Below are 15,251 nucleotides of genomic sequence, written 5' to 3' on the forward strand. Positions count from 1 at the left end.
GCAGAATTGGAACGCACCGCACACCCGGAAGTTAGGGCTTCCTGTATACGGATCTCTCCAGGGGAGATACCGAGGAATATCGGACTCCTCATACACCCATTTTATCCTAATTGAGACATGTTTATTTAGTGCACTTCGCTTATAACCTGTTAGTACGGCATTTATATTCGATCCACCCATTTGCTCACACAGGAAGTGAGGTCACACCCTACCTGGGTATATAAACCCCTTCCCATCCAGTCAGTATTCATTCGCCTTCTGACTGTTGTGATACACTCATCCCTCCAGAGGTAAGCCACACTATCTTTTTGGTTGCGCCACATTGGTCTTATATTGATAGGCCAATGTCTGTATACCCTCGATTGTACATGTTAAGACCACCTGTAATATTTAACTTGTGTATTTGATTTTGGTATCTGATATCCACAAATTTTTGTACATGTTAAGACCACCTATAATATTGAATTTCGAATTTTGGTATATGACACCAATAATATTAGTTTTAAATATGCCCTCCCATCTGAGATGGTAACTATATGGGCCCTTATGGGCTATGTAATCCTACCTAGGCATGTAATCCTACCTATTATGTAACCCTACCTAGAAAGCCTGTTAAAGATTCTGGTTTATTGTTTAACATGAGCTATACATCTCACCACTTCATGTCTAAATCTGAAAGGCTCCACGAGTTTGGCAAACCCCTTGAAAACCGTTCTCTTACCCACTTTAGGAGAATCCTCACCGTATACCTTACTTACGGTATTGAGGAGTACAGAATTTATATCATTGATGCCCACAGCAGTTGGCTTGTGTTTTAATTCTGGATCTATGGTATGTATATAGACTTCTCTGGCCATTGAGCCTTCCTTCCTTCTGAACATCAGCTTCATGCCGTATTTTGTGTAACAACTACAGGCAGATTTCCATTAGTTGAAACCATATAAATTATTTTAGATACCTTGACAGTATCCACCCTGGTCAAGGCACAGATTCCCTTTTTTTCTATTCAACCGGTCTATTTGAACACACTGGTCGACTGGTATGTTAACCATTCATGTCTGTATTTAAACACTCAGGTGCTTGGGAATAAAGGTACCCATATCAATCTCCTTTGCTTCTCTTCCGCCCTTCTATCACCGACTATGCAGTATCCTCCTCCTCATTCCATTCTTCCTCTGTTATCCTTTTTTGTCAACCCCTATATTAGGGAACCTCCATATCTAAACTTTACTATATACCTATTAAGCAGTTTTTTTTAAAAAACTTCTCTTCGGCATTGTTTCACCTCCTTAGATACCCTAACACCCCTGAAGAAGTCCTATTGGGACGAAACGCGTAGGGTCTTTCAGAAAAGGGGTTCTTCAACCGAGAAAATAAGAACTTGATCATATCATTACAACAATCTGTCGGAAAGTGTGTGTCACACATGTAATTTATCCTACCAGGATCATATGTACTATTCAGTATGTTTTATGTCATTTTATGAAATACATTTTTTAAATTTGTTATTATACTTTTGTGTGTACACACATTCTGTGAAACTACCAGCGCACCTCTATACCTTTTTCTTGTCTATATATATATATATATATATATATATATATATATATATATATATATATATATATATATATATATAGGGAGAATCTGCCCTATCTTCATCATGGACAGGTTACCAAGACAAAAGAGAAAATAAGTGTAGTGGAGAGGGGCTAGACTGGGCCTGAGGTACTAAATAGAGCCAGGGGTGGTATGAGGTTACTAAATAGAACTCGATTTGACAAATATTACTTTTAACTCTAAACCCTCCCCATTTTAAATAATTACCCATCCTCAGGTAGAAGTCATGAATGTCCACTGTCATTACGCCAATGTAGAACCATCTCTATCAGGGCAGCCATCAATGGGGAGATGAAAAGGGGGAGGACTGTCTATTTTGTCAGTCCCAGGCCCAACAATTTCTGATGGCAGTGCTGATTGCTATGATATTGATAACATACCTGCTATATTTTTCACCCATCCATCCCAATATTGCACTTCCCATTGGCAAGGTTCTAAAGAGACCCTCAACAAAGTCCAAGCAAATGACAAACACTTTACAACTTTACAACAAGCATTTTACACCTGATACTGACACAATCTTCCACACCATAGGTTCTCAAACACTGTGGGATATGTAATAAGCCTGGTGAAGTGATAAAGTAGAAGGTGATAATGCAGAAGCCAGTCAGCTCATAACTCTCATTTTTCAAACCCAACCTGTAACTCGACAGTCAGGAGCTGATTGGCTGCTGCATTATCACCTTCCACTTGATCACTTCACCAAAATTAATAAATCTGCCCCAGTGTTTGAGAACCTATGGTGTGGAAGATTATGTCATAATGAATAAAGGACCACAAACAGTGCATGTATTCCAAGTCTAATCACAGATATCAGCCGACATATCGAACAGCTGACATATTGGTTAGTGTACGCACCTTTAAGGTGCGTACACACTGGCCGATATATCGCTTGTGCGACTGAACGGCTGATATATCGATACACCATCGCCAGTGTGTACGGATGATATATTTGTGAACGGCGTCGTTGACAGATATATCACGTTGGCTCTGCTACATAGCCGATGTCCGATATATCTAGAGATATATCAGCGCATCGTGCTGTGTGTACGGGCGATCCGCCGACTGCCCATAAAGCCGCACTGGGAGCCAGTGGGCGGTTTGCAGGCAAATGCGCCCTCACACTTGTGATGTCAGTTCCAAAGGATCCATCTGTAGATATATCTACCAGTGTGTACCAAACTTAAATCCTAAATGCTGCACAAAAGTATTAAGCACAACCTCTGAGTAATTCAACAGTAATTTAATGCAGCCACCTGGACAACAGTATAATTTTCATGGTCCACGTGTAAGGTGTACACATTGGGTTGCATCACCCTTCTAAACAAAATAAATTTAGTGTGTCATACACAAAATAAGAATAATATATGGACACTTATTAGTAAATTCTAAAGTCACATTTTAATATGAAATGTAACTATATACAGTATGTCAAAAGACTGGAAGCGAATTGACTAATGTTTAAGGACAGCTGTAGAGGTCAATCTGCCATCACCCAATCAGAATTGGCCAGAAAGTGCTGCTGATTATCATGTGATCACTGCACCAGCCTCAGAAAGAAATACGCCTCCACACAGGTATGTATGCATCAACATCCAGGTCTTCTTCAGCTGCAATTACGTAAACACACTATACTCATACTCTTTTTATGATTGACTGCCTCTACTCTACTCGATTCTGTGTAAGGAGCTGTAAAGGCCCCCATACATAGAGCCGACTTGTCCTAAGGACAAGTCGGACCCAATTCTCCTCCGAGCCACCCGGCAGCTCCCCGGGAGGCTCACATACGATGAGGACTTTGATGTGCCATTTTTTACATGTGATAAATCGCATGTGATTTATCACATGTAAAAAAAATAACAGGGAGCTGCAGGGCGTTGAGGAGCAGTGGGGCGGGTGGCTGGGGAGGAAGCAGTGGGGCAGCAGCGTGTTACCAGATCAGTGCTGGGGCGGGCGGCGGTGACCATCAGTCTCACTCTCCACTGTCCGTGTCCAGAGCTGTAGCGGGCGGGCAGCCACAGCTATTACATCTTTAAAATAACATGTCAAATGACTGCCCGGCTAGTGATTGGCTGAGATAGAGCACTCTCAGCCAATCAGTGGCCTCCCTCCGCGGCCGCTGATTGGCTGAGAGTGCTCTATCTCTGCCAATCAAAAGCCGGAGAGTCATTTGACATGTTATTTTAAAGATGTAATAGCCGCGGCTGCCCGCCTGCTACAGCGCTGGAGACACGGACAGTGGAGAGTGAGACTGATGGTCACCGCCGCCTGCCCCAGCACTGATCTGGTAACGCGCTGCTGCCCCACTGCTTCCTCCCAAGCCGCCCGCCCCCACTGCTCCTCACCGCCCCGACTGATCTGACATCGTATGTCCCGCCGGTCCGACCCCTGGGGCCGGGTCCGATACGCACGGGACCGTGCATCGGACCCGACCCCATGTCACGAAGAACCGATTTGGTCCGATTTATCGGGCTGATTGATCGCAATCGGCCGAAATCGGTCCAAATCGGCTTGATGTATGCCCACCTTAAGTGTAAGAAGTGCTAGCAGCTGGAACCAGACTTGCACAGACTTTGTTTTTGTTAAAGGTGCCCACAGACGCATCAATTTTACTGTGCTATGCGGTTTTGACTGTACAATGGTTCTATACAATTTTTCTTCCAGCTTGCGATGCGATGTGCACTTGGATGCATGCGATGCAATGCGATTAACCCATGTAGTCTAAAAAGTACGTGCATCACGTACTTTTTTAGACATACAATATCGGGCTCCCGGGAACGCGCATCACGTCGCACAAGCCCATAAACACCACCCGATAATTGTACATAAGATGCGTTTTGTACTTAAAAAGTACAAAACGCATTCGATAATTGATGCGTCTGTGGGCACCTTAAGATTGCCTACCTTATGTAAAAACAGATGTTTTTCCAACTTTATCTTAGCCCTTAAATGTGTGAGCCTATATAGTGGTTCTGGGGGGCCACAAGGTGCTGGTGCTTCTCCAATATCTCAATCACTAATCAGCTCAATCTGCAATTTTACTGTTCTGGAGGATTGAACGCTCATCCAGGGAACTGAATACAGGCCAGTGTCTGTGTGGAGGAATTGTAGTGCTATGGACTTTACTAATTTATCCTTTTTTTGTGGAATGGCACAACCAGCACTTCTATGACACATCAGTTATACTATCTGTACACAATACCACTCAGATATTTTATAACACCCCCATTTTCGAGTTTTTATTATTTCAGCAATTGAAGTCCAGTCAAATTATACAATGGTAAGTGGCAAGCTGGCAGAGGTTAACAAAAAAACGATTTTCTTTGACTTATTTCCCATCTGCCATAAGTACAGTATATTGTTTATTTGAAAATATAAAGGAAAAGGAAGCCACTAAATTAGTGGAATATTGGGCGCTAGTTGGTAACAGTTATAAAAACAATATTTAACCTATAGTAGTTTGAAATTTAATTGCTTAGTATTATAGCTTGCAGTTCTCCCTTGTGTACCAGTGTGGATACACCCAGTCTGTTTATCACCTGACTTTTTAGGGTACAGGTTCTAGACAGATATATAAAGATAATTAGAAAACGAGAAATGGAGTATCTGCGCTGTTTTTTAGTTTATTTAATAATTTGCACCATGGATGAAATCACTTTACATACACAATTTTTATCTGTTTATGAATATTTATTTTCATTTTATTTGTATAAAAAGGAATTCTAAAACAATACAATTTTTAAATAGGCGGCCACCTACAGATATAGAAAGAAGTATTATAGCGATTGCATAAATATTATTTATCATGCAATCGATATATACACATGAACAATTGTATAAAGGATTGATTTCACATATAGAATAAATCACATTTAAATAGAAAAAATATATATAATAAAAGTAAATTTAAATTTTAAAAAAATATAATAAAATCAAATTATATATAAAAAGCAGTAAACTTTGTGACTTATAGCCCCAGGATGGCGAAAGCTGTATAGCTAGTCCAGGTATCTAGAATTCTGGACAGATATTATAACTTTTGAAGAAAGACTGAACTGAGCGGGTCACTTTCCATATAAAACCTTTTAAGTCTTTGGTTAAAGAGACAGTCTTTTCCAATTAAAGATGATTTTATACGCAAGATATTCTGTACGCACACACTTGTAACTGTAGATGACTTGGCAATATATGCCTTTTGAAATAAAGTAAATTTGCACAGCGGTGCGTCTCTCACCTGCACAGATTGTGCGTGGATACTTGTCCCAGCAGCGGGATATCTTGCTGCATATACCGCGCTCAGATGTCTGCACGGGCTGTGTAGATAGTTGTCCCAGCAGCGGGACGTCCAGCTGCACACACTGCGCTTTGATGTATGCGCTAGTTGTGGAGTGTCCCTCTGGTGAGCGGGGTGATCGGGGAGGACGCCGCGTAGATGTTGTTGGCTGGCGTCTCACTCACCCGTAGTTGGAATCCAACAGCTGGCGCTGCTCTCACCTGCGCCGCTGTGTCACCTATTTTCTCACCGGAGTTCTCCTAGCAGCTTAGCTGGCGTGATGACGTAAGGCTTGGTCTGTTTTTTCTCCCAATGAACTTGTGCAGGTAGGAATAAATGTGGGAGATTTATCGGAAAAAGCCCTCTGATAGGGCGAAACGCGTTAGAGGTTCACCCAGCCTACAGCCTTCAATTGAGAAGAAATTTATCCGCTTGGATTCCGATAAATCTCCCACATTTATTCCTACCTGCACAAGTTCATTGGGAGAAAAAACAGACCAAGCCTTACGTCATCACGCCAGCTAAGCTGCTAGGAGAACTCCGGTGAGAAAATAGGTGACACAGCGGCGCAGGTGAGAGCAGCGCCAGCTGTTGGATTCCAACTACGGGTGAGTGAGACGCCAGCCAACAACATCTACGCGGCGTCCTCCCCGATCACCCCGCTCACCAGAGGGACACTCCACAACTAGCGCATACATCAAAGCGCAGTGTGTGCAGCTGGACGTCCCGCTGCTGGGACAACTATCTACACAGCCCGTGCAGACATCTGAGCGCGGTATATGCAGCAAGATATCCCGCTGCTGGGACAAGTATCCACGCACAATCTGTGCAGGTGAGAGACGCACCGCTGTGCAAATTTACTTTATTTCAAAAGGCATATATTGCCAAGTCATCTACAGTTACAAGTGTGTGCGTACAGAATATCTTGCGTATAAAATCATCTTTAATTGGAAAAGACTGTCTCTTTAACCAAAGACTTAAAAGGTTTTATATGGAAAGTGACCCGCTCAGTTCAGTCTTTCTTCAAAAGTTATAATATCTGTCCAGAATTCTAGATACCTGGACTAGCTATACAGCTTTCGCCATCCTGGGGCTATAAGTCACAAAGTTTACTGCTTTTTATATATAATTTGATTTTATTATATTTTTTTAAAATTTAAATTTACTTTTATTATATATATTTTTTCTATTTAAATGTGATTTATTCTATATGTGAAATCAATCCTTTATACAATTGTTCATGTGTATATATCGATTGCATGATAAATAATATTTATGCAATCGCTATAATACTTCTTTCTATATCTGTAGGTGGCCGCCTATTTAAAAATTGTATTGTTTTAGAATTCCTTTTTATACAAATAAAATGAAAATAAATATTCATAAACAGATAAAAATTGTGTATGTAAAGTGATTTCATCCATGGTGCAAATTATTAAATAAACTAAAAAACAGCGCAGATACTCCATTTCTCGTTTTCTAATTATCTTTATTTGAAAATATAGTCAACGACACAAAGGGGGTTATTCAGGTTGATTCGCAAGGCTGCGAATTCGCAGCCTTGCGAGTCCACCAAACCCCGCCAGGCGAACGCCCCCCCCCCCCCCCCCCCGCCGCCCCAGCAAAGTGTGGCTTTGCCCGCACAGCAGCGAATGGATGTTTTGCATAAACATCCATTCGCTTTGCTGGGGTGTCCGCCCACATCATTCGATGGTCACCGACCATCGAATGATGTTTAGCGTGCACGCTTATATAAGTGACTTTTGAGTTACTTACATTTGCGTGCACGCTGGCGTGATATGGGCGGGCAGCTGACATCCGGTGATGTCAGCCACCTGCCCTTCACACCCGCGTCACTGCCTCATTACCATGAGAACGCCCAGCATTCTCATGGGAACGCCCATGGAACGCTGGGCGTTCCCATATGGTAATGGGGCAGCCCGGCGCCCCCCGCCCATCTCCGCCCCCTCCCCTCGCTGCCATGGGTGCGTGCACCCGGCGACCCGAAAGGTTGCTGTGGGTGCACGCACCATATGCCTGCACATGCGCAGATACCTGTCTGCGCATGCGCAGATGGCCAACATCGGAACTGCGTGCGAATGCACGCAGATCTGAATAAGGCCCAAACTGTTGATCAAATGTGATCAATCATTAGCTTAATAACTGGTTTTGCACAATAGTACTCCTCATGGAGGACCCATTTTTGGGTTACAGCCATAGGCTAAGAACTTTCTGCTTAATCATTTGTATCTGACAGACTTGAAACCTCATCTAGAGCAAACTTGAAGAAAGAGTTATCCCAATTTATCTCATGCTAACTCAGTGTTGCCTCTGAGGCTATTTAGTGAACTACATTATAAAATGTAAGTGACAAAAGATATCATAAAATCCTTTCGCACTAGAAGAACTGTATGCAAGGGGGTAACTACCATAGGTGCAATGGGGTGAAGCTGCTATGGGGCCCAGAGTTGAAGGCAGCCCATCTTTGCTGTTTAACTAATATGTTTTACATACATTTATCACCATCAGTTGCTAAATAGGGGGCCCTTACAAACTTTTGCTATGGGGCCTACGATTATCTAGGTACGCCTCTGACTGTATGTGAAGAATAAAGGAATAAAAGGATTGGGCAGACACAGATTTGTGAGCTGTGAAAGGACATGGGCCTGTAAAGTAAAAAAAATTATGAAGCCTGGAAAAGCTTGGTATAGCATAAATCATACAGTGTGCTGTCTATAAATTTTGAGCCCATTTTCATTTGCAGAGTAAAATGAAAAATAACATATGTGTATATAAAGACAATGCCAATAAACCGGCATTGAAACAATGATATACAACCTGCTGTATGTGCTGTTTATTGAGCTGAGAGTGCCGCGCCGCCTCCTACATATTACAACTAACTTAGTAAGGGCACCCAGCGCAGTTACTTAGCTTGTATGCTGTGGATGAAGTGCCAGTCTATTGATATATATATATTAGTGTTGGGCACGTTAACGCGTTAATATCGCGTTAACGCGCCAGCACATTAACTGCGATTAAAAAAATTAACCCAGTTAACGCACAGGGGGGGGGGTCACTGCAGCGGCAGGGAGTGGGGAACGGGGCTGGGGTACCGGGAAACGCATACCCTCCAACAGTACCGAATTTGCCGGTACAGTACCGTTTTTTAACGGTCTGTACCGGCAAATTCGACCTGTACCGAATGTACCGGTTTTCTTAAATAATTGACAGCCGGGCAGAGAGCGCTGTCTGTGCGCACTGCCCGGCTGGATCTAGTCTCTACCTTTAAGTGAAAACAGTAGCAGCAGCCTGGTGGTGACCCGGTCCCTGCCCTGCTCCCCTCCGTCAGTAATATTATCAATTCCCCTTGTCTGGACGGCCGCGAGCCAATAGGAGCTCGCGGTCTGACAGCCAATCAGGAACGGCTGCCAGATCACAAGCTCCTATTGGTTTGTGGCCGTCCAGCGGCAGGAGAGTTGAAAATACAGATGGACTAGGCTGCTGCTCTTGCTGCTAGGACCTGCTGCAAGGAGGACAAACGCCCCTTTTGTGAGTGCATTACAGAACTGATTTTGTTTGTGTACAATGCAGAGTACACAAATGCCATGCTTTAGAATAATCACTTTAAAGGGGGGTTGGAATGAAAGACAGCATATTATGTATACAGTATACCCTATAGAAATGCATCAGCCCTAAAATAGTACACTCTATATAAATGCATCAGTCCTGCAACAATATATGTCCCCAGACTTTGTACTGTATACAAGTGTTGTCATGTAAGACAATGGAATTACCTGCATATGTGTCTCTGGCACTGTGGGGGCATATGTGTCTCTGGCACTGTGGGGGGCATATGTGTCTCTGGCACTGTGGGGGCATATCTGGCACTGTGGGGGCATATGTGTATTTGGCACTGTGGCAATCCCCCTTGGCAACGAGCATGGAACCCCTGGCAAGGAGATTTTAGGTAAGCGGCACTTATGTGCCTAACAGCGCGATTAATCGCAGTTAATCGCAAAAATTTCATGAGATTAATCGCGATTAAAAATTTTAATCGTTGCCCACCACTAATATATATATATATATATATATATATATATATATATATATATATATATATATATATATATATGAGCAATTGGATGTTAAATGTGCTTTAAATTATCAAATAAAAAATCTGATGTTCCAAACATTCTGTGCAATATAGATGACAAGTGATATACATTAATGTACTGGTATTTTTCTGTTAAGCTGGGTACACACTGGGTGATATATCCTTAATTATACTGGGTGCATATCATCCAGTATGAATGTTCAATGTCGTTAATAATGTGTGGCCTCCGGTCATTATCGCCCCTGTCATCTGTACACGCAGTAATGCATGTACAGAGCGGGGGATAGGTGACGTAACTGACCAATATCATGAATGACATCAGGGTGTATGCGCTATATAGTTCGCCCCAACACTGCCGATATAGTTAACTATATTGGCAACCCTGGGAATTGCTTCAGTGTGTACCCAGCATTAGTCTCCAGGAACATCACACCGTATAGTGACTTTGCATATTTTCAGGACCAGGCAGAGACGGACAACAGCCTAAAATGTTCTTACCTATATGCTGCTAGTCTTTCTATAACCCCCTTCTGCTTTGGATGAGTAAACACCAGGTAACTTCCCACTTGCCCTTGCATAGAAAACCACATACACTGTACTGTGTTTTCTGCATGTCATATGTGAGTTACATGAGCCGGCAGAGGAGCAGCTTGGGTTACATCAATCCTTCCTGTGTCTCATCTATTAATAACTCTAGAGCTGGGGGGGGGGGGGGGGGGAGCTTAACAAGCAGGCCTACCAAACTGTCCCTTTCATAGGAGCAAAACCCAGCCTGACACTGAGATATGCTGCATTATACTAGACAAGACCAGGGGCACAGATGTGATGGAGAGGACTTGTGACAATCTGATGTCACCTGAAAACCATGGCAGATATTTTTTGGGCTCCTTAGTGTTCTGTGGTTTCCCATCCTACTACCAGAAGTATCAAAGAGGAATCTATTGTTAATGTTACGCAGCTGGAGATTACTCACAGCTGGAAATTACTGCAGGATGCATTGTAGAGAAGATGGGCAATATATTTATTTGTAAAGTAGTTCTTTGCTCAAAGAATTTACAATCTAAAGACAAATACTAAATAAATGAACATGCAGGCTGACAGAATATACTGTAACTCAGATTCTGGTGTGAGAAGTATATGGCGTTATGATGAGGGACAGTCATATGCTTCTCTGGAGGAAGGAGCTTTCAGAGAGTGTTTAATCATGTAGAGACTCTGTGATTGCCTGGTTGCATGGAAAAGGGATGTCCACAGAATACTGTAGGTGCAACCCAAGAGAAAACCTGGAAGCACGAGTGAGAAAAAGTGATGACAGCAGAAGTGAAGGAAACCAGCAGATGTTACATTTGGAGGAGTACCTGAAGGTTAGGGAAGGGACGTAGGGACATTTTTGTGTGTGTGGTGTCACAAAGGCAGACAGAGAGGAGCAACACCTCAAGAATGGAAGGAAATCTCTATCATTTCAGCTTTAAAAAATGTAGCATTGACTTACTTTAGTGGAACCAGTCTGTTCAGAGGCAGTCCACAGACAGGAGTATTCCAATAGTCTAACAGAAATAAGACCACGGCATGCACCCAAAGTTAGGTAGGGGATGCAACAGCAAGGCATTCAAGAACTGCCCTTCTACGCCATAGGTGACTTCTGTACTCTCTAAGCTCTTCTTTTGGTAGAGATCAGGGAGGACAGAAACTCTTCATCAAAAAGTTTTTTCTATGACCAGGTAACCACTGTACCTCAACCAGGGCGCCAACTTTGCAGTTCTTTTAAGTCAGGACACATGTATCTTGATTTTTTTACTTTTACAGGTTCACATGGGATCTGTCAAAAATAGCCTACTTCTTCATTAGCAATACTGTGATATTATCTGCTAGAGTCTAGACGGATCTTACGGATCTGCTAGACGGATCTTATGAGGTGTTGTCAGACTGTGGCTAATGTTAAAATGTGTTCTAAGGCCATCATCATGGCCCTGTTACAGCATTAACCTTCAAACATTTAAAGGTAACATTAACTTGCATCATGTAAGGTTTATCTGTATTTCTATAAGCCAGAACAAGCATCTGGACCGAACACTTCATGAGTTTCCAGAAAGCTTACTCACACTTCCCTGGGTCAGTGGCAATCTCTCTCTAATCACTGATACGGACACTTGACAAAGGGCAGTTCATCTCACTGAGTAGATCAAGTATCTATAAAGGCTTAGCATTGTGGGTCTCCATGTTGATCCTAACACTAAGATATTGTCCACCAAGCATTTTCTAAGGTTTAGTTCCCCTCAGGGCTTTCCCCATTATCCCAATGGATAAATTAAAGTTGCATTTTCCTTTGCCAGCCTGACTCATTGGAATTTGATAATATTCACTTACAAGGTCAAAGACACATAATTACTGGCTTCTCTAAAGGCAGTCTATGGCTTCATTAAAGTTAAGTACAGTGTATTGATCAGGGACTGAATGTTTATTAAGGGTGTAATAGTCTACAAACCCTTCTGGCCCCATTGCTTCTTCTACAACAATAGGACCATGTGATAATACCAGCCTGCCTCAATTCAGCTGGGAGTAGTCTTCTCATAAATGTGTGCAGTAAGTGGGCAATGTTATCATTTACTGGCCCCCTATGCACTTTTCAGGGTACATAAACTCTAGTTAAACAACCAATTTACCTCCTATTTCTTAGTCTGGCTACTCCCACTTCCTGGACTTTAGTGGTTTTCCTGCCTTGGGCTACTTGCACACATGCAATATGTTACCCATTACTAGACCAGTTGCATCTGCTTACAAACCTATTGTTTCTTCAATAGCCATCACAGCATTAATATAGTCAATTATCTAGGGCCAACATGTGCATTGAAGACTCTGTGTATTAGGCGGCTACATAAAGTCAGTTATTGGCTACAAGAATTAGCTTTTTTCCTGAAAAGCATTCAATAGCCCCCTTCATGCTGCTGTCACGTCATCTTTTCAATCAATATGTCAAGAGCAATGATCAAACATCATAACTGCAGTGTTTTCCACTATGGTTTCTTGATCGCAATGTCCCTTGTGCAATAGTTGGTCTATGAAAACATGGGGCAAGTCTTGGTGGTTTACTCTGAAGCCACACAATATTTTGAACATGCCCTTTGGGTACCACCTTCTTTGTCATAATCAATATGTTCGTTGATCACTCCTATCTCTGTCTTGCAACCAACTATCTGCCCACCAACCATGCACTATAGGCAGGACCTGTGCGGCATCATCATCTGCATAATCAACAGATTTCAATGCACTACAAAGCAAAGTTCTAGTGCTGTCTATGCATCCTCATTGCAAGCCTGTCTAGCATCACCCATGATTGATGATGGGACATCCAGATTTAGGGCCTCACATACAATCCCTTCTTTAGGGTCATTTCTCTGGCCTTGTGGTTTAACAATGATTAGCTGCAGCCTTCTGCTAAATTCCATCCTGGAAGACCCAGCAAACATAATAAATACATGTGCAATTCATAGGAGCTTGTCTGACGGTTTATTACGTGGGTAACATGAAATGGGGAAAAGAACAATCAGGAACAGTAGTGATTGAAAGGCAAAAATGTGTCAATAGGACTAACGCTTTCAAATATACAAGATAAAGCAAAATGTTACAATACAAATAATATATATATATAGTGTCCCTGTGTAACCGAAACACTGCCATCTGCTGGCAGCGTGAGAAACTACATCTCTTTCACACATACAGAAACACAGAGGCAATCACAAGGTAGCAGACTAGCTTTTGCTTTGAACGGGCTTAGCTAGTAAAGAAGGTTTATATCCTTATTACAGACACCCAGTATACTGGGCTTCACCTATTCTGCCTACTTGCCAGAATGGCACTTAACAAATAAATGACTCAGTACTATTGTATACATTCCGAAGAAACTCCTCGGTTAATTCCCTCCACAGTAGGGCAAAGATGCACAAATAGTATGTTGTGTATATACATTGGAGCCTGATACAAGGGATACAGTAATTTGGTCTACGGCCTGTTGGCCGACAAGCATTGGGTCGACACCGTTAGGTCGACATGGGTCTAGGTCGACATGGGACTAGGTCGACATGGGTTCAGGTCGACGTGTCATTAGGTCGACACAAGCATAAGTCGACAGTCAAAAGTTCGACATGGGGTTTTTCACAGTTTCTTGAGCCGACAGGTGGTATTTCATGCCCTACCATCCACTAGGGTGTGGTGGGAGAATAAAATTGTGTGCCAAGCACAGCGAGGCACCGTGCCCGAAGCATTGCGAGGGATGCGAGCAATGTGAGGGGATGCGGTGCACTGGAAACTGTGTCCATGTCGACTGTGTCGACATTCGGGCTAAGTTCCACTGGTGCACCAACTGTTAATGATGGAAATATTCTCTGCAAAGTGCTGCATGTCTGTGTAATCCATAAATAACTGACAATAGTGCAGTTAGTGACTCAAAATATATAAGTCAGGACTGTGTGAAAACCTAGCGGTGGCAAAGGTGGGCCCTTCTACATTTAACAAGATTATACTGTTTCTCCAGTGGAGTATCAGTTGCTTCAAATAAGGGAATACTTGACTGCTAAGGCAGAGAGGATAGTGCCTAACTTACTCAATGACCATTTGCAAGCAGGTATAGGCCCAATATCTCTCTCCACGGGTAGCAATTATATTGCTTCTTTATGGCCGGGTAGACTGCGCCTGCCCAGCGCTCTCTGGCTCTGAAATAAACTCACCAGCTTACAAGACTTGCGTTAGTGCCCAGCATGGCTCTTTAGTTGCCACCTTCTGCTGCTGCTGGAACACAGACAGATCCTATTCCCCCTTATCCGCCCAAGTTTAGCCCCAGGCTTCTAAATGTGCTAGAGAAGGCTGGATGACCCTAGCAAGACATTAGAAATCTATTAATGGACTATGCTTTGGATCAACGATAAAAGCATATTTACTGTAAGTAATAAAGTCATATAGCTCCTGTAGTGGATGCTGAATAGGTCCAACATTAGCAGAATATACTACTTTGTTTGTAGTGTTCACTGGACCTAATAATAATTTATGACTAAATAGAATTTAGGTCAATTAAGGGACATGGTATATGTGGAGGATAAAAGGTGAATATAGTGAAGCACAGTTATGTACAACAATACTTTAATTGACACCAGTAAAAACAAATAGTGCCTGGTAGGTCACATTCAGATCCTTCCAGCACATGCGATACAGAAAATGGTAATGCAATATTGTAATGAATATATGCAGGGT

General features: G+C 42.5%; 1 protein-coding gene across 13 annotated transcripts in view; it reads right to left on the reverse strand.

The window, feature by feature from the left end:
- The window catches only part of LOC146008065 (microtubule-associated protein tau-like), a 99,311-nt gene that overhangs the window by 66,231 nt on the left and 17,829 nt on the right, over positions 1-15,251 (reverse strand). The window lies entirely within an intron of this gene.

Source organism: Crinia signifera, chromosome 6 (genome assembly GCF_055691185.1).
Source record: "Crinia signifera chromosome 6, ASM5569118v1, whole genome shotgun sequence".
In the NCBI taxonomy this organism is placed as follows: Eukaryota; Metazoa; Chordata; class Amphibia; order Anura; family Myobatrachidae; genus Crinia; species Crinia signifera.